The sequence below is a fragment of the Dicentrarchus labrax genome, unplaced genomic scaffold (assembly GCF_905237075.1).
Source record: "Dicentrarchus labrax unplaced genomic scaffold, dlabrax2021, whole genome shotgun sequence".
Lineage (NCBI taxonomy): Eukaryota > Metazoa > Chordata > Actinopteri > Moronidae > Dicentrarchus > Dicentrarchus labrax.
The window spans coordinates 4,292,355-4,314,282 of NW_026136709.1; the positions used below are offsets into that span (position 1 = coordinate 4,292,355).

Sequence of the window (21,928 nt, forward strand, 5' to 3'; positions counted from 1 at the left end):
CTTTGGGAAAGTGGATTTCTGACCCATTAGCCCAACCAGGCAAGTGAAAAAACACATTAACATTGGACTCTGGAATATAGAGAAGAGACCCTGAGGGATAGCTCCTGCAGTGGAAACAGTTTTGCCCAATCTCTACTGGTGGACACATTTCTACCCTCATATCACCCTACCATATGTTACGTTGCATAGATGTTATGATTATCACCGGGGATGAATTGTCCATGTTTCTATTCTCACTGTGAGTAATAGACTGTACAGCTGTTTCTAAATTGTCAAAATTCCACAAGGAAGAGCCATCAGTAAATATATTCTCTATTTCAACTGCTGGCTTGTTAGCCTTTCCTAAGCCCTCAAATTTGACCTTGTTTCTAGTGTCAGACAACACCCAAAAGAAAACTTCAAAGTGGGGAGACATAATGTGAAGAAGCGTAGAGGACAAGGAAGCAATTAAGGAGATTGTGTCATTTGAAACAAGCTGACGTTCTTTATACAGTATGGACACAAAAGGCAGGCGTGGCCTAGCTTACACTAACAGAATAATGCATGGGGCAGAGGCACCGAGGTGTAACCTATAGCCAGCTTATGTGGGCTTTGACACAAGACTCGGCAGTGGTGGTAGTGTTTACTGTAACAGCACAACATAGACATCCTCCAAAATGATCCCACACAGTATGAATGTACTCTCATTCTTGTTGTTTACTGCACACTATGTGCAATTTTATACATTTGTAACAGGTGTAACTTCTGCAACTTAATCAAGAGACTATAAAAGACTTCTTTACGCACATTTTTTCCCATGGCGAATGTATTAAATAATTGTGATTATAGGGGAACTTCACCATAGGTCCCCGAGTACTGTCGATAGGAAAAACAACGACCAGAATTGGTTCTAGCAAACTGGAGATCCTGCAGCTAATGGCCAGAGCTCCCAGTTAGTTATAATATACTTCTTGGGGGCATATTCTAAAGAGTGCCTTTTGCTCCTCTTAACAGACACAAAATGCAGTTAAAATGTCTATGCAACATGTTCAGGGTCCTTACGTGACAACAACATGCCTTTTCAACTCATACGTTGTGCAGAAACCGTACAAAACAGTACTGTCACCTACCTGTTTTTCCACCGCTCGCTTCACCGAAAGCCCAGAATAATCGATCACAGAGATAATGCCTTCACGACGAAAAAAAGTTTATTTCCCCTTCAAAAATGTCCATGTCTTCACACACTACTCTCCAATTTGCACACTTCGTGCAACAATCTCTTCTTCTGCGTTTCCCTGCAACAAGTGAAATCCCACGGAGCCCGGACGGTGTGGAAGCCATCCACGGAGACGATCTGGTCCATAATGTCCCTGTGCAGCCATGTCTCAGTGAAAGACATCAGACTGCACTCACGGTACTCCGGGTGGCTCCGTGTCAGCGCCGTTAGCTCGTCCATTTTGTTGCTAAGGGACCCTCTCCATAAGCCCGTCCCGTCTCGACCCTCCTCTCATTCCCCGACGTTGCTTCCCTCCTCTGCATCACCGGTGTGTTCAGGTGGTATATCAGCTGCTCTGGCCACTACGCCGGCCGACATTAGCGGGATCACCTGTTCTCCGGAGTAAACAACGGCGGCGCGTTCCGGTGGAAGCAGCATAATAGTTCTGATTAAGTAATTTCTCAATTTGCCAGTGTGTGTAGTCTTGTGAAATAAGTTTCAAAAAGGACCACAACAGAGTTTTTACAAGTCTCAGCCCACTTACTACAAATAATGACAAGGTTTCTAATACTGCTGATGACTGTCCAAAACATGGCATGACTTTTACAATTTTCTAATTAGTTTGCCTGCCTTTTAGGTCTTCATTTCAGTCTAACTAAACAATAACCTTGAGACATTTTAAATCACTCTAATATATATATATATATATATATATATATATATATATAATAATTGTTGATACCGTTGAAAACAGACTGAGTATCCATGTCCCATCAAACAGGCTTGAAAATATTTCTATGCTTGTTCGTTCCTAACTAATTTAGTTTGGCCTTCAAATGCAAGTGTGTCCAACTACAAAGCTGTTGAGTTTTGGCAGCCAAATCTTTAGTCTTGGATATAAAGAACTTTCCCCCAGCAGAGGAATGGTCTAGACTAGTGTTTTGTCGATTGGTGATCGTATCTTATATCAACGATTTCTTTTGGTTATTGTTTGTAATGTTTCTGTTCAGAACATGGTGGTTTATGTGAAAAAAAATGTTGTGCTGGTTTATAGTTCTAACCATTTGTTAGGTGGTTGTTACATTTCTTGACCCAGTCAGTCCACTCCAATAGCATTGTATATCGGCAATCTGAGTAACCATGACTGGACAATTTGACAATGTAAATAACTCTAGTCTAGTCTACTTTTCAAATCAACCATGATGTTCATTTGTATGGACTTTCACGTTTCTATAGTTAGTGAAGCAACAGATTTTTGGATTTTGAAGCAATTGAATGCAATTGATGCGTTTAAAAAAATGCATCAATCTTGAAAATTGTTGTCACCTTTACAGTATACAGTACAATATTCCTTTAAACTATATGAGACACAGTTACACAGACTAGACATGAAAACACACTGAAATGTCAAAGCCATTTAAAGACTCTTTTAAAGATATTTTCCATAAGAATAGAGGAAAAAGATGCTTCACTGAAATGCCAGAGTCAGAGGATGGCACGGCGCATTAACACATCTCGTTTCACACACAATTAGAACAAGGAGTGGCTTCTCTCTCTCTCTCTCTCTCTCTCTTTCATGCTCCATGGAGTACACACACACACACACACACACACACACACACACACACACACACACACACACACACACACACACACACACACACACACACACACACACACACACACACACACACACACACACACACACACACAGATCAGGGAAATTGAAGTAATTGCCCTGCAGCCTGCCAAGGTTCATGACCAGGTGAATAGATTCAGGTGATCTCCATTTCTGAATCCAGCTGGATTCATGCCTGTGTGTGTGTGTGTGTGTGTGTGTGTGTATAGCAGGGACATCTATACTATAGTTCTATACTGTATGTGTGTTTGTGCTGTGTATATGTAAGTATAGAGCTACAATGGTAATCAATAAATGAATCGACTGAATATTAATCAACACCTATTTTCATAATCAATTAATGGTTTCACTTATTTTCCAACAAAAATACCAAGTATTCTCTGGTTTCAGCTTCTCCAGTGAGAGGATTATCTGCTGTTAAACTCTGTGGGTTTTGGGCTGTGAATGGCGTTTTTTCACAGTTTATCATTTTATAGATAAAACTTTTAAATCAATAAAATAATAAATAACATATATGGATAATGGAATAAAACAATTGTTGCTGATATGCTGAAGCTCTGAGGACCAGCTTGTCCACTGGCAGTAGCCTCAATGGAGCAGAATGCAGCCAAAAGGCACTGAGTTTCAAGTCACATGCTTACCTTTTTTCAAAACAAAAAAACTAGCATTCTTTGACTATCATTGTTGTCTCAGCTTAACACATATTGAATGCAGGCTGTTCAAACACCTTCTCTGGGAAAGGTGGAAAATCACTACCTCAAGCTAACTGTCGTAGGAGTACTGAGGAAAAGTGATTTGAGCAATTCTTAAAATTCCTGACATGTTGCAGATGGATAATTTGAGTCTTATAGTATTTGGAGACTATTTTCCTTCAATATTTTTCCCTGCCAAACTTACATTATATCCCTCACGATCCCTCTCTCCTGCTGCTCTGCAGTCCTCTCAGCCTTCCTACTGTCTTAATAAAAAAGAAATATTAAGAAGAGTTCCCTGCCTGCTCTCCATTAAGAAATTGAGACCTGAGGGCAAAGACAGAGTGGGAGGCTAGCCTCTGTGTAATATGAACCATAAGATATAGGGGCCATGGCTTAGCTACACCTAGCTGTCTGTGGTGAATAATGCATGCGGCTGGGGCCCCAGGCAAGCCACAGTTCTCATGTGTGGTCACTGCACTGGGGCCAGAGGCCTAGCAGTGAGCAGTGATAGGGTTTCACCTGGCATCAAGGGTTACAGTATCTGTTGATCTGAAGCCAGCAGGTGAGCTGACCAGCACTAGGGTTTCACCTGGCGCCAGGGAGGTTATCTTGCTGACATGGAGTCGGATTCAAGCATGACGGTCTGGAGTGTCCCGGATTTAGGATAAGTAATTTTGAATACAGGTGGAATCCCCTCAGGAAATAAATAGGGAAGCCCAGAGTGACCAAATTCAAAAGCAGGCAAGAAGGTGATAACACAGAAGACCACCATTTGTATTTGATCTCTCTATCACACTTTGAGTCCAGTTTGCAGTGATACAGCTGAGAAACTGCTGAGAAATTATGCTTAATAGTTACAGTAATGATGGATGTGTTACTGGCACTAGTAATAGCAATAGCAATGGTCCCATTAATGAAATGGTAATAGAAATGTGATTAGTTAGTTAAAAGCCACATCAATGGTTCTTTTTTAGGGTTGCAACGGGCAAAGGGTCACTCTTTTTCTCTCCCACCTCCTTTCTATTACCCTCTACTCTGTCCATCAACCGCTCTTTCCTTTCCCTCCCTCTTCCCTCTGAAATAGCGCTACATTAAGTCCTAATAGCATTGGAAAAGACATACTACCCAATAACTTGGGTCTGTGCAAGTGCCATCTATTCTTCCCCTGCCTCTTAAGTGCTCAAATAAATATCACTGCAACAACATTAAACGTGATTGGCTTGATATTCAAAGCCTATGCCAGGGTGAAAGAAGTAGTCCCCATTTCATCATCGCCGACAGTTTTTGTCACGGTTTTGCACGTTTGGAGTATCTTCCAGGCGTAATATTTGACAGTGTTTTGCTGCAACCACACGGAATGAATAATACAATCACTGTCAATGGACAAAGTTACGTAGTCAAACGTGGCCATTTCAGCAAATAAAAATGAAATTGAGTTACTAATGTACACACAGAAACACACAAATGAATACGAACACCCACGCGCACAGAGGTACTGACATGGAAAGGCAAATAAACTATATGTTGTAAACATACATGCACAGACATATCTTCTCCCTCTCTCTCTCCACACACACACACACACCTCAGACAAGACAAGTGCAGGCATAATCTTTCACACACTTGCAAGCACACAAAAGGTACACACACACACACACACATACACACACACACACACACACACACACACACACAAAAATACATACAAAATTGAGGTTGCTGAAGCATAATAATGCCGTACGTGTTCAACATCATTAGTTGTGCTGGGTTATTAAACATCCCCGTAACAGACTTTCACAATAATATGTCAACACCATCAATCAACTGTGCAAACATTAGACTCTAGATCTCAGTGGGGTTCAGAGCAACAGCAGCCACCAACAACTTAAGGTATTTGTTTCTGCTGGATTGTCCCAAATGAATGGACATTAGAGAAAACAATGAAAACAAATAAAGAAAACAAACAAAATTGTACTAGTTAAGGAGACTTGGTTGCAGTACTGCAAGTTGGGAGAATGGAACAGTCAATGAGAAACGATTTTTTTTTTTTTTTTTGCCTTTTATTGCCCTTATTTTTTGATAGTTACAGCTGAAGATAGACAGGAAAGGGGGACAGAGAGAGGGGATGACACGCAGCAAAGGGCAGCAGGTCGGATTCGAACCCTGGGCCACTGCAGCAAGGACTCAGCCTCAGTACATGGGTTTTCCACACGCAGCATTGTGTTTAGTCCCCAAAAAGCCAAAAGGCAAAAAGGTCCATCACCAAAGCCCTTTAACAACTCTAATTATCATTTCAAACAACATTCTTGCAGAATGTATGTAATAAATGGGATACTTCTACAATGGATTTTCAGCTCCTGGGGTAAAAAGTGTTAGGGCACTCTTTAAGCACCTACAGGTGCAAAATGTTTTGGAAAGTCTTTGCTGGAGTAAAACCAATTTAAAACAGCCACATAAAAAAAGAATCTTGTCGGGGGAACAGCATGAGGTGCCCTGGTGAGTGGAAAGACTGATACAATGCTTGACTGTTGAAGCCATGAACATTCTAGTTTAAAAACTCTGCTCACACAGTGCTGTGGAAATCTCTCTGGTTCACAGAAAAAGTCACAGGGAGCATTTGCTGCCAGTCTTGTAGGTCTATAAAAGGAGACAAGGTCTTCTTTAACTTGAAGCTAACCTTGCATTTTAATGTTTCTGAAGGTGGACGGTTGGGTCGATGCTGGATGTCAGACTTTCTTGCCCCACCTCACTAATTCCACCGTAAGCACAATAAGATGAATGGAGAAATGGAAAAAATAGAAAAGGGTAAAAAGAGAATTTTATGTCAGAGTGAACCAAAATACACACATGCACAAACAGGACCTTCACACATGCATTAATGTATGGAGATGTCAGAGTGAGGGAGCGTCCCGAGCTGTTAGGGTTACATGAGAGCGAGTGAGAAAGTACACTGTTCTGATCAGGCTGGACCAAAAGAAAGAGTGACAGTGCAGTGCTAATGTTTCAGACTATGTCCTTGGGCTGTGCCACTTGGGAATTAGGGTCTGCAGTAATTCTAATTTAAATAAAACCAATATGCCAGCAAACAAGCCAGGCCCACAATACTAATGTACTGTATGCAACACTAAACAACATTGCGTTTGTCTGAATTTATGTGCAATTACAGGATACAAAAGGTCATATGCTACTTTTGACCTTTGTAGAAATGCAATGTTTGTTCACAAGAAGGACATTTTTGGTACACCAAACACAAAAGAGATCCAAAATGAAACCAGCACTAAAATGATCTCCCCCAACTTTCCTTTTACAGTCTGAAAAAGTACAAAGCTGACATATTCAGCATGCAGTCCTTGTAGTGAAAGGTCACTCAGCCTATTTGGGACTAAAAATATTGTTTTCAGTTACATGAATAAAAACATTTGTGAAGCTAGCACTGCTTTCATTTTTCAACTGTTTCAGAGGGATGCAACACAGCTTAGTATGATCAAAGCAGGTCTGCATACACTCAGACAAGTATATATATATATATATATTTGTGAAACTGTGAATGTAACAATGAGACAGAGAGAGAAATACACAGACACAGAGGGGAAATCCTTTGCTTATGAATCAGGCCTCTGCTTTACATCAGCTAGTGGTTTGTTAGCCAGACAGCCACACACACACTCAAGGGGGTCACAACTGATTAGACTAATATTTTTTCTGTGCTCACAAGGCCAATAAATGAAAGTGAGTTTGTGAGTTTTGGAAAGGTGAAAAAAATTGTTTCCAGCCCTGTACCACAACTGTCATGTGTCATGTAAACATTTGCCTAAATGTCTTCAGTCACCATCGTCTTTTCTATGTTAACACTTCTTTCCCATTCCTGACAGAAAATCTAATCTAAACCTGTTACTGGTTAGCGTTATATGTTTTATTCTATAATAATGCAGATGAATGACCAGTCATGTTCTGAAATCTACAGCATAAACGAATGCATTTTTCTGTTTCACTAATTAATTAAATACCAATCTAAAACAACATGTTACTGGCTACAATAACCATGCATAGAACACACACACACATGTTCAAATATATTGGCAATTACTGGTTGTTGGGCTAACAGGCAATATATTAATATTCTCCAACTGGCCACCAACCCTAGGCATTCAGTCAAAATTGCAATACGTGCAGTTGTTTAGCCACACACATACACACACACCAAAGAGTAACTATGTCCACACAGACAGGATTTTTCTGTGAAATATCTTTGCAACAGTTCTGTGGTGAAAGACTCTGATAAACATTTAATAGTTTCCATATAGCTTCATATACGCCTAAATATGCTACACGCAAACACACCTGTCTATCTGCACAAACAAACAGAAACAATACACACCTGAAAAGGACACACAACTTATACTTTATCATTTATATATATCCCATTCTAAATTGCCTCTTTTGTTCAATATGACATATTGCATATTCCTATTCTTCCCCAATTCCACTTCCTCCAGGCGGTCAGCAGCATGAAGGTGCAATAGCAACTGAGAAAGCAAGGCCATTTGAGCATTTGCACCATGGAGGAGAATGAAACACATCTGACAGATATTAGGGCTCACAGCTCAGTCCATGGCAGGGGTTGAGTGACAGACCGTGATGGAGTGGTGCCACGCAGGCAAATGAAGTAATAAAGCTATGAGAATGGACCCGCTCTACCTATTCACCCTATTACTGTCTCTAACACAGCTCAGTCTATCTGAGGGCTGTGTTAGAGGACTCCAGCTGGCACCATGGCAGGACACATTAGTCTCCTCAGATTTTACGGAACACCTGCTAAAGCAAAGCCTAAAGCATTGTAGGAGAAACAGGCTATGATAGTTGTGCCACTTGATCTTTGTTTGACACTTGCCACAGACACAAAAATAATTTCCAAAAATGATAATAACAGAAACTATAACTAACCACATTTGGTTATTGTACTGTTGTAGTTTTAATCGGATATCAAGACACAGAGTATCTAAGTACTGAGGTAATAAAAATATGTTTCTTAATATAGCATATATCAAAAGTGCCTCACATAAAAAGCAAAGATGACAGGAAACATAGCATAGAACATAGCAATAAAAGAATATATAGGTTATATAAGATATTTGTCAACACCGCATGTACAGTGAGCTACATACTTATAGTTAGAGGTTGTAGAACAGGCTTCCACTGTGGCACAGATATGGACCAGCAAGCAAGATGGACAAGTGCTACGTAGGTTAACAAGACCTCCTTAAGGGAAGGAGGCAGCCTCACTGCAAACATTAACTCAGTATCACAACATCCATCTATCACCCTGTCTGTCATTGATGGGGTCTGGCTGCTTTCTGGTCTGTGACAACAACAAGGGAGAATCAGTGAATGATTTGATGTGTAACATCACAAAATATTATTTTATGTTTTTAATCAAGCTTTTGTAGTTTACTTGCACTGCAAGCCACCTGTAGCACATCTACTGTAATGTATTTCTGTATTGCTATGTTGAATATGTACAATTATTTGACTTATTGTAATATCAATTTATGGCTTTTTTAGATGAGAGTAACAAATGGGTCAGTAGCAGTAATAAAGAATAATAGAAGCATACACAAAACGAAATATTATTAAAATGGCTTTTTTTTTTATGTGTGATAAAACAACATGGATGAGGTAGTATAGTGTTGCAGAGATGCCCTGGCCTAAAAAGATCTTGTTCTCCAGATGTAAGAAAATGCATTTGTTTGGTCCAGACCCCAACAAATATCATATCATCATGATTTTAACCACTTTTTTCAGTGAAAATTAAAATTGTGATGCAAAATGGTCGTTCCTACTAATCGCGATATTTGTCAAAATAATGGCTTTTTTTTTTTTTTACCATATCTAACACAAGTATAAAAAGATATCAATAAAAGGCAATTAAGTGTTTTAAGTGTAAAATTGAATAACTCAAACAAAAAAAAAGTTTGAGGTTGGAAGACTGATAAAATATTCTGCACAGAAAAAAAATATTTTTACTCTATTGCATGCTGAATGGAGAGTGTGGTGTACATTTCTCATAAATATCAAGTGACAGTGCAGTATCACAGCTGGCTGCTATAAAAGGGATAAAACAAATGGTTCAAATCCCAATCAATAGGGCCTTGTATTATCATGAATTAGTATGTTCATCAGCAACCAAAACATGTTGTCACAACTTTATTATTTATTATTATTATTTAGGTCTTGGGTCTGTTTTGGGGAATAATGAGATTGGATTAGAGCATCTATTGAGGTTTAAGTTAAGGTTTGGGTTATCTATGTGGACTCGACCAGGCTCAATTATTGGACGAAACAATCAATACATATCTAACGGTAAAACTGAGAGTACAAATATGATCTTAGCATAGCATAGCATTTCATTTGAAATAAATGTGTCAGCTTGAGATATAAAAAAAAGCCGATGTAGCGTCTATTGGAAAATCTGTAAATATAGTTACTGTGGTTACATTTTCAGGGGACACATTATAAACTGTATTATAACCAAAATGTTTTATTCTGAAGCTGAGAAAAACAGAAAAAATCTTTTTCAGAACAGAACTTTCCAAATCCGGTGCATTTTGTGTGTATTTGTGAGAGAGAGAGAGAGAGAGAGAGAGAGAGAGAGAGAGAGAGAGAGAGAGAGAGAGAGAGAGAGGGGTTACAATGAGGCATTCAAGTGGACAGGATAGCCCTATTCATGTTACAATTGAGGTTTCCACATACATATAGACACTTTCCACAACAGCCCAACAGCCTTGCTCTCACTCTCTTTCTTTCTTTCTCTCTCTCACACACACACACACACACACACACACACACACACACACACACACACACAAAACTTAGAGAGGGAGAGACAGAGGGAACATTTACATACTGTAGGCATAAATATTCAGATTAGCCTGGTGTGGCAAGAAACGAACTCAGAATAATAAAAGTGCAAGAAGAGCTGCTTTGAACCTCCATACTGATACTTCTCTGTCACAGCTGCATATACAGCAGCATCCTGGAAATGTCTAGGCCAAACTTGGACAGAAAGACAGTAGAAGAAGGAGATGAGCGAGAGAAAGAGATGGAAGATACATAAAGGCATAAAGAGAGAAAGGTAGATATACTGCACTGTGTATACAGTGAAATAACAATGAGAACACAATGGTATGACAGGAGATGTTTTTAGTAGATAGATGTTAAGAAGAACTGGTTACCATGTTAGAAGATTGCGCCACATTCAACCCTATAACATTCGAGTAGTGAAGAGGGCTCACACGTCTATTAGTTCTCCCTTCTTGGAAAATCAACATGCCATCAAGATGAGGCTTTGCAATTATATGAGACACAGACATACCCTACATGTATAAATGTATGAAAAAAAAACACACAGAGGAAAAGACAGACCAAGGCATACAGTACAGAGGTTTTCAAGAGTTTCAAAAATGTGTGATTTAACTTGAGATGGAAAAATTCAACTATAAAACAGAAAATCTCTGATCAAAACCCAGCTGGCCATAACAGACCTTTAACAGAATCATACAACTTCATAGTTTTTGTATTGTCGAATATTGTTTCAGATGTTATAATTTTAAAAATGTAGATCAATAGTGTTAATAATTATTACTGATCATGTTTAACGGTTTCATTAATCAATAATGTAATACAATAAGAAAACAGGGCTAAAATGTATTTTACAATTAGTTACCACACAAACAGCTTAGTGTTTATCATTTTCAATTATATAACAAAATATAATCAGAATGTCAAGGTTAAAAAAAAACTTCCAGACTTGACCTTTATATATAACCTACAAAGAATGATGCCAACAAATTCAAAACGTTATCAAGAGTAAGTATGATCAATATGTGATCAAGATATTGAATATTCAAATATTTGGTTGGGTAAACTGAACTACAGCACAAACTAGTGGTTTGGTCCATACACTGGCTAGAAGTCACAGTTTGGTGCATGTTCGGTGCAGTGGGAGAAAAACATGCATAAGAACATATTGCTTTTCATTCATTTTGAACATACAGTAGCTCTGCATTAAGTGCATCAATCTACATACCATGTACTCTGTATGTGACGTTTTGTTATGAATTGACGCAAATAGAAAAAAATTCAAAGTGACTTCTTTCTGTTTGCGAGTCATCAACAGTTGCACATTCAGAACAGGAGAGTCAGAGGCCCTTTGCATGCTGATGTAGGTTTGCAGAGAACCCAGAGAGAGTGAGGGCGTAACTCAGAGACAGGAGGAGAGGGAGGTTAAGGCTCTGGGGTAATGGACCAAACCTGTCCACATATTCTAGATAATCATTCTTAGAAAACAAATTACGCACACAGACACTTCTGAGGCTTGTTCAAGCTGATCCTCATTCATAGTACATAAGTACAATGGCTTCCCTGTATTCATTCAGTAATGACAGCCTCCCATTACAGTAAAAATATCCTCCACACTTTAAAGGTGCATATGTGTGTCTGTGTATGTGTGTGAGAATATTGCCAGTTCTACTGGAGATTTAAAAAAAAAAGTATGTATAAGTAATCTAAGTTGTGCTGGGTGAGAAAAGTATATTCATACGTATATAGTTTATATACAGTAGCCTTTTTATGCATCCATAGTGTCAAGTGTAGCAGTGTCCCTTTTCACATGTAAGCATCATCATTATTAGACTGAAAAGCAGAGCAAATGCTTTCTAGGGACCAAGTGGGAAACAAATGGTTGAACTTGAAATTCAACGTGCTTCTACACAATCTATACAAGTAAGGGCCCCATGCACAAAGAACACAAAATATGATGTGTTAGGCACACTGTTTAGCAAGATGCAACAAGCACAGAGTGAAACCGACTATGGTTCACTTAGCATATATTAGAGCTTGACATTTACCACACAATCAGGTCAGCTTGGCCGTATTTCTCACATCACAGTTCCAGTTTGAGTCAGACTGGAGTGAAAACTAATTATGAAAACACAGTGATTAGGAAGTCATTGCTGTGATTAGTGACTTGTAGATTATGGCACACCAAAACCAATTCACTCCGTGGTGTCTAGAAGGGCTTGGGATAGGCCTACATATAGGTCCAGACTGGTGACCTGAATTTATAACCTGGGACTCCAAACTGAGTCAGATCTGATTTTTATCTACCGATTCCCCTCCTAACAAGATTACCAGTATATTTAAATAAGACACTTGCCAGAGCTCAACTAAATTGACTGCTTAAATTCAATTAAATTTGGTTCCTCATCCTCAACTGAATAGGGTCACAGCTTTGTACTTGGCATTGATATTAAGTATTATTTGACTCTGAGAACCATGCACACACACATTACATTCACATTATCTAGAGCATGTGTTATTGAAGATGCCCACATTGATTTGGTGCGATGGTTCTGAGTCTTTGGCTCTTTGCTGTGTGTATGAGTGTGTTTGAGGGGTTCTGCGAGCATGCAGAGCAGCCTAGTACAGCACATTGGGTGACTAATGAGGCGGACACACAATGCAGCGCTATAACACTTCAACGTGTCATGATTCATTATTTGGGAATCATCAAAAAAATAGGAGGGAAATGCACACTAAGATAAACACATACCCACACTGTGAACTGTGTACACAGACTTCAAGAGTTACAATGAAAGAGCAGAACTGGAGCGATGTGTAATTTGATGTGTAACTTGATGCTCCTCAATTTGGTGCTTTGTGAGCTAATTAAGAGTGTTACTTAACACATGCGTCCCAGTCCCAGCAAACTTGTAGTGAAGGTTTTATATTACATGGTGCGTTAAGGTGCATATTGTATACTACTGGTGATGCTCTTGTCTGAATCCAGCTTCCTATTTGTCACCTTAACCTTCTCTCTCTCTGTCTTTCTCTTCTTCCCATTTCCCCTGTCCTCTATCCTCTTAAACCACATACAAAAGTCCAAGTTCATGTCATTAGCTTGTTCATTTGTGCTGAAACAAACAAAAAGCTCTCCATCTCTGTTTTGAAAATGGACGCCTCTCTCTTCAGTTCAAAAACCTAATGCAACTTGTTGTTGTGTGGGCGACAGCATTAGTCCCATTTGAGTGTGTGTGTTTGTGTGCGTTATGTGCTCTTTGCTGGAGGTGGGATCATCCACGGCAGTCAACGGTGTAGAGTGCAAACCTCTCCAGAGAGGCTGCAGGTCTCTAAGTGCTTTGCTTAGCTACCGCTGCTAAGCAATCAAGAGTCCCCCCAGTCACACAGGACAGCCTGCTCACGGCATTATCACAGCACAACGCTGTTAGGACACTCACATTGTCTGATAGACACATGCAGTCAAACAAGCTGGAAAAACCAATGCTTATGCCTGCAACTGTGATTTCCAAAAGTTTTCCTCAGAATTTTGAAGTTTTATGGCAGAGAACTGCTAGTCAGTTGTGTTTTAAGGCTTTGCTTGTGCAATAGGTCACCCGTAACCAGATGGTACAGAATTTAATACAGGCCATGAAGGGATATTTCATGGCAGAAAAAAAAGAAAGTAGTGTAAGAGTAAAACCTATGATTAAAGCCAACAGTTTTCCTGTCATTCCCAAATCCCCTATATTCTAGAATTATATTAATGTGCATTAGTGATTTATTGTATGTAGGGATGCACGATAACTTTGTTTTTAAACCGATAACGATAAGTTTAGCTCCTAAAGGCCGATACCGATACCGATAACTCACACACATATACATATTAGGGATTTGAACGATGCGATACGATTCACCTCTGTTCACAATGCGATGCGATTCATTAATGATTTGACAACGCTTTGACTTTATACAATGTGATTCGGTTTGATACGATTCATGATGCAATTCAGAACGATTCAACACAATACAAAGAATTTACAAGCCCACATCTGGTTTCTAATGTATTTGATACTTGATTGTTTTCTATAAAGCAAACCAATAAATCCAACTTAAAAAGAAGATGCAATTCAATATGGTACAGACAGAGGATTGTTTTATTCCTAATAAACACTAAATCATAAACAAAAAATATTTGTTTCATTACATGTGTTTTTAATCTCATTCTCTACTTATACAATACTAAATGTATTGTATTCGGGCAATTTCTTTTTGGCCTCTTAATAAAAAAACAAAAAGCAAACAGTCCTTTTCTCAGGTCCTTTTACTAATAGTGTTCTCTGTCTGTAATTTCACAATGTTTTACAAAACACTTATAAAACTTCCCAACATCAACAATGTGCATTGTGCAAATAACTTCATCATAGTGCAATGCCCATACTACTGCCTGCCAGACTGATGTGCTTGAGCTGACACTCTTCTAGTTGGCCAGCTGAGCAGTGAGAGCAGAAATCATTGAGATTTATACAACAATATAACAGTTCAACAAAAATAAACAATTGCAACTGCTTACAAATATAAGTGTAAAAAATTAAACTATTGACTGACAGCCACAGCAACTGTAAACATCACTCACACTGAGGTAAATCAACTAGAGGTCTTTCTTTTCAAAGTGCAAAGTCCACACTACTCCTGCACTATTGTGTGTCTTCCAAGGTACGCTTAATATCTCCTCTTCACCTGTTGTGTTGCTTCCCTCCATTTTTTCTGTGTACTAACTAACTGCGTCTGTGGCGCCACGCAAAAAGATGCTGCACCGTGTATTAATGGATGTGAGGAGTTTCCGCGGGCGTTTCATTGTTTTTGTCAAAGTAATTTAAATACTTGATAATGGAAATTTGCACATCGTCAAAACAACAATGACGATATTATCGCAAACGATATATATCGCCCACCTCTAATGCACACTGAAGCTACCGGTGCACTCGCATCGCAAGTGTCTGTCTCGGACCACCGATTCCAATCGGTGAATCTCTCCATCCCTAATACATATATATATGATCATGACCTAAGATCATGACATTAATACTATGAACAAACCCAAAAACACTTTTGACTCTTTAAATGGAGATATTTATTTTTTCCAATGAAAAACTATTGGCAAGCCTCTCAAAAAAAATAAAGGCCCCTTGAACTGATGCAAATACATGCATCGGGATTACAAACTGAAAAAGTGTATTCCAGAAGTTAAAAAAAATAAATATATATAGGAAACTGATGCACTGACACAAGTTAGATTCAAACATTTCTATGTAAACACAATCTGAAAAAGTGCATTCCTCAATAACAATAAATAAAATGTGCATAATGCACTGACACAAGTTAGACTTGTCTGTGTAAACAAACTAAAAAAGTGTAATTCCCTGTTCCCAAGTTTGCTAGTCGTTCTTTTGGCCTTTTAAGTTCATGTTTCTATTGTTTATGTGTAACGTGAAAAAATACTGTGGATATTCTGATTATGCCAACGTCACTTGAACGCAGCATTCACTTCAGGCCATTCAGGTCTCATAGTGAGAGCTGGGCACTGCCGTGCTGACAAAATTATATATGTTATCGGGGCTATTCTTCATGATATCGGACTTATCAGAGTGACGTAATAATTTCCTGTTAACTATCGGCCCGATAATTATCGTACACCCCTAATTGTATGTTCAAATATAACCAGTCCAGTGCCAGGATAGCTGTTGAGGAAATGTTATGTATAAAGGTGCCAACTTGAGTGCTACCCATAAGAGTGAGACGGCAGCTTTTTATGCTGTTGAGATAAAGAGCATTGTTGACACAGCTGCCTCCTGACCTTAGATAGAGAAAATTAGTCTGACTCATTATACAACAATAAAGAAGTACAAAGAGCATCATAAGAAATGTGGAACACAAAAAAGGAAACACTTTTTGTTGAAGGCTATAGACATTTTATAAAATTATATTTCATATAGGTTAATGTATAGATTTGGCCAATTCCTTTATATTATCTTGCATTGTAATTCTGACAAATTCGAACCAATCCTTGTTGATGGGAGGAAGCTCTGATGCAGTAGCTGGGGATTCCCAGGTAAGCAATGACTGAAGCTAATGTCACAGTGATCTAATCTTTATGTCCTCCAAATGAAGTTGAGATTATCAGTTGATCATCACATTTAAGTGGCCTCTTGTAAAATAATAAAACAACAACATAGACTGTTTTCTAGCGCATGGTCCAATAAGAGGAGCGCTGGGCATTCAGAGCTTCTATAAAAGATGGCAGGTAAACATGGGAAATAAGAAGGGGTGTGCAAGGTGCACCAGGCTCCCCAGACTGAAAAGGCATAACAGCTCATGGATGTGTAAGGGTTCAGGCATGTTGTACTGACCACTGGACAGTTAACTTTAACACATCTTTCATGTGGCATTTCAGGCTCCATCTGTCTGTCCTTCCTCCTGACCTCTGTCTAAATATTAGATATTGAAAACATTTTAAAAAGGCAGAAGTAAAAGATACTTTGGTTTGAGAGAAGAAATACAGATTTTTGGCAAGGAAAAAAAGTGTGTACTTAAATTATAAATAAATTGAATGGAATCAAATCTAATCAAAGGGGTGTCAAAAGAAATTACAAAACATTGACAAAAATAAATGAGTACATGAAGTTGGTCACCATCTCTGTAATAAATGCTGCTAAGGTTACAAGCACTATGACAAGACTGGGTAATAGGAGTGACTCCGTTTATGTATTCATTCCTGTCATTTCACTCAGCTTTGTGGTGCTAACAAAAATTGATATTTACTCTCTGTGGAGTCAAGGAGCACAGTTTGACAAGATTACATTATCGTGAACAGATAACACATGCAATCTTCTGTATTCAAAGGATTTCTGTCACCTGTCTTAACAGAAAGGAACTGTCAAACAGCCATCTCTTGAAATAGGATTCAGACTTGCTCCAGCAGCTTAACACTGACAACAGTAACAGCCTTGAATTGATCTAGCTCATGATGGCTGTCTTCAAAGCTCCTTGATACAGACAACCTGTATCAGAACCCACTCTGCCACATCGTTACAGGCCGATGGCAAACAATGTTCTCTCTTCCCTGGTGGATGGGCAGAGAGAGACAGACAAAGGTCGTGAGAAAGTTAAAGACACTAAGTGTCAATGAAACAGGATAGAGGGAAGCTGGAGATAGTGCGGCTTAGAAACTAGAGCCAAAAAGAAAGAAGGGAGAGAGACCTACAGCGAGACACAAGAAAACAGAATGAGAAGAGCAAAATGAGAAACAAGAGATGAGAGAGGGTTTGAGAGAGAATGACTGAGATTCAGAGACAGACAGAAGGTTGTAGTGTGCAAGTGTAAGAGAGAAAAAAGGGAACTATCTATACACTTAAAACTGTTTATTCACTGCCTTTCCCTATCTACAATTTTTTTTTCCTCCGTCCAACAAGACACCAATGCTCTTGTTTCTCCTTTTAAACCCTCCCTTGTCACCATCATATGTTCCTGTAAACCAAAAGCCAACATAAAACATAGTTGTGACATTTAGCCAGCAAGGGGATTCAAAGCCTTATAGGCAATACCCAACTGGGGCAGTAGTCCATTCTTTACCAAAACCTCTACATGTTTAGTGTATGTGTGTATGTTTCCTTTTGCAGTTTACCTGGACAGCATGATTGATTAAGCTGGTGAGCAATCGGAGTCGGACAATTGAGCGTGAGAGCAAGAAGGGAGATCCATCATTGTGAAGGCTCATGCCTAAGTTTGGCACTAGATAAATGGGCTCAGATGAAGCCTGTGTGCGCACATAGAGTGTGTGTGCATTGTGTTCACGCATGTGTGTGTGTTGTCTGTATGAAAGCATGCGTGGGTGGGTCATGGCTAAACAGTCTCACTATTCCAAGTAAAACACACATGCCTGCACACTCCTTGCTTGGATTGCTTTTCAAAATCAAAGGAAAATGCTATTCTTTCTTTTCGTTCTGTGCCTTCAAAAGAGTAAGGAGGAGCGAGGGACAAGAGGAGGTGGCATTGTGTTTCCTCCTTGTGCATTATGGATGAGGCGTGTCCACAGTGTTCGATCAGTGGCTCTCTGATGGCTTGAAGGTGGCCTGCTGGGTATACCTAAGACTTGTGTCTGTGTGAACTTGAGTGTGTGTGACTATGACTGAGATAGGAGTCACCAGGGTCATACCCACACGCACACATAGATAACAAACCCTTCCTAGGTGTAATCTTTATTAATTTACTTTTGAGTACAAATCAATAAAGATTTTACTACTGACAGAAAGTTTTGGGTCAGCACAAAGACAGAAAAGTTTTGATATCCAATATAAAACAAGTAGGCACGAGAAGGTATCAAGATAAGACACGATCTGCAATAACAGCTCCGAATCCTTTACTTTTTCTCACAAGTTACAATACATGCCTAGTTACATGCACTGGACACTTAGGAACCTAGAAAGAGTGTCCTACACAGAAAGGAGATATGTCCAGTGAAGGAGGAGTGCCAAAACAGAAATTTTTCCATCCAGTCATAATAGTGTCCCTTGGTTACTGTGACAACATGATGAGGGCCTCTCTACAAACTCCATGGCAACATGACAAACACAACTCCCCATTTATAGAAGGGAGTGTGTGTTGGTGTGTTTATATACTCGTATGTATAGTCAGCTGAGCTCAGGCCCATTGACACAGTAGATAACAGCTTTTAACACTCTTCAATCCTCTCAGCACTCATTGCTTCCTTACCAGCAGGTAGAGATGTAGGGTTTTCGTGCGCAGTCTGGAGTCAATTTGTGAGACTAGAAGGCACTAAGAGAACATACGTAATTATTCTTCTACTTAACACACACTCATCACTTTACTTGTCTCAACGTTGAGAAAAATACCAGGATTTGGAATATTCTATCACCTTCTGTTTAGGGCTGTTTGATTATGTAAAAAATCATAATCACGATTATTTGGGTCAAAATTGAAATCACGATTATTCAAACGATTATTTTTTTAAACTTACCTGTTCAAACGAAAACAACGTGACAGGAGAAGACTGCAACTAGTGTCGCGACCACCGGCGCAAGTATAAATAGTTACGGCACTCCTGTGACTTCACATTGTCGCGCAACAGGTCGGGAACGGCGAGTATACCGAGCGCATGATGTGCAGTTCTTGCTGCGGGGGAGGGACGGAAATAAGCACGCGCGAAATACGCAGACTGTGGCTGTGTCCCAATTCAGGGGCTCAGCTTTTTTCTATACAACGTTGCACAACAGAAAATGAAAAAAAAAATAGTTTCCCTCCGATTGTATTAGTTTTGAGATCGTTTGGCCCCAAAATCGTAATCATGATCAAATTTCGATTAATTGAGCAGCCTTACTTCTGTTTGATAGTTCGATATGACATAAGATATATAAAAACTCAAAAATTGTACAATACTGTTTTTAAAACAACTTAATAAAATAAAATCCAAAATATTGGCATATGACAGAGGTTGTGTTTTCAGCCTGCTTGCTATCTTCCATTTTCCACGTGAGCTCCTGTGTGCACCTCTCTGCACGCTCTGCACCCCCCGGTCTACACTCCTGTTACTTACATGACCATACACGGCATACACACTACTCTCTTAACAGAGACTGATTGGTCATATCTTTTGGGGGCGTGGATAATGATAATGAGTGTCACACCTTTTTATTTAATTAAATCGCATTCTTTTGCAGTTATGTAATTGCACAGGGTGACATCGCGATTGAAAATGTGATTAGATTAATCATGCAGCCCTAATTCTAACCTGGAAATCAGGAAAAATACATTTAACTGCGGTAAACAAAAACAACAATGGTGCTTCAAGCTCCATTACAGTTAACAATCAATTACTGTAAGAAAACTAACCATAAAACTCAGTATAAACAAATACTAACACTAATACTACCAATCAACATTACTTGCTTCATGTCATCAACATCATCTGTTACACATTTTACCCTGTGAGGTATGTTTTCAGAGGTTCACACAGGTTTATCAATACATTCTTACATTAAAGCTGCCCAGTATGATCACCAGAGCAACTGATTCTAATCCCAGCCATAACCCACAAAACACATTCCAGGAACAGAGCGGATGCTCAAAGATGAGCAACAGGAATGATGCCATTAGCTTTCTACAGTGAAAGTAAATCAAACTTTGACTGTCTTTGTCATGGGAAGCAACAGGAAGAAAGTGATGGCAGAAATCTAAAGAGTAGTGTTTGTTGCCATTGGGATTCTCAAAGAGTCATCATCTGCTGCAGGAGAGCTGTTGGGTATGTCTGAAACTGTATTGATGGAAAACAAGCTTGCTTAGTTTACTCTTCATGGATAAGTTCAAAGTCAAAGAGAAACACTTTGGGCAGAGCTGAACTGCTACATGAAGTATATCCAGGAGGTATAATCTATGATTCTTCCTTGCATGAGAAATGAACATGTGATATTGTTTGGGGAGGACTGTTGAGGACTGTTGCTTTGCTGTGTCAGACTCATCTACTCCTCAATGACCTCTTATTTCCTCCAATAGCTCTAATTTATGGATATTTAATCTCATTAGTTGTTGCTTTGACAATGGTCATTATATGAATTACTTCCCTCCTAAAACTACAAACTGCTAGAAATGCCTTAAGAATATTTCAAGTGATAGAATGATAGAAATTTCTCTTGTGTCTGGAATGGGAAGACATATTCAAGCTACTGCACTGTGTATGCCAACATCAGTTTTACAGCTACCGGTCCACACTGGACTCTTCCAGGCATTAAATGATGCTTCCAAATCCTTTAACTATGTGTTGTTAGCATGGTGGACTCTCGTTAACATAGCCAGTGGGACAGACATGACAGCGCCTCTGTAATTCTATATACAGAGTTGTAGCTTTTACAAGGCACTTTTGTATAGCAGATTGCTGGTGTGTGTGTGCACATCCACATCTCCAATATAAACAGTGGAAAGTGAAAAGTGCATAGGGGAGGGCTGAATTGGCAAAGCACTCCTCAAAAGTATCAGGAGACAGCTGGCGCCACCTCTCTGGTTCTCCCTCTCTCTTTTACTTGCTTTCTCTCACCACCAACAACGCTTTCAGATTACGTGAGAAACACACTTTCTGACAGTCACTGTTTCTCTCTCTCTCTCATTCTTTGTTTCTCCCACCTCTCACCCACTGCTTTTTCCTCACTTTTCAGAGCTGTGCTGTTTTTCTCCCTCTTAGTCATATTGCCCTCTTTTTCCCCTCAGTTTGTTTCAAGCCTCTCTCTCTCTCTCTCTCTCTCTCTCTCTCTCTCTCTCTCTCTCTCTCTCTCTCTCTCTCTCTCTCTCTGTCTCTCTCTCTGTCTCTGTCTCTCTCTCTCTCACTGGTGTCTGTCTACAGGTGGAAAATGTCCGGCAGATGCTTTGGCCGTAGCCCAGGGAGTTGCTGACTTTATTACCATGGTAGCTCTTTATCACCATGGAAGCACTCTATCGTTGCAATGACCAGCGTCCTGTTACCTGGTCCAGTTGGCATGTGTGCACACATAAATATAC

The 21,928-nt window shown here is 39.4% G+C and overlaps 1 protein-coding gene across 5 annotated transcripts in view; it reads right to left on the reverse strand.

Moving 5' to 3' along the window:
• Positions 1-21,928, reverse strand: part of kcnh2b (potassium voltage-gated channel, subfamily H (eag-related), member 2b) — a 236,421-nt gene that overhangs the window by 182,565 nt on the left and 31,928 nt on the right. The window lies entirely within an intron of this gene.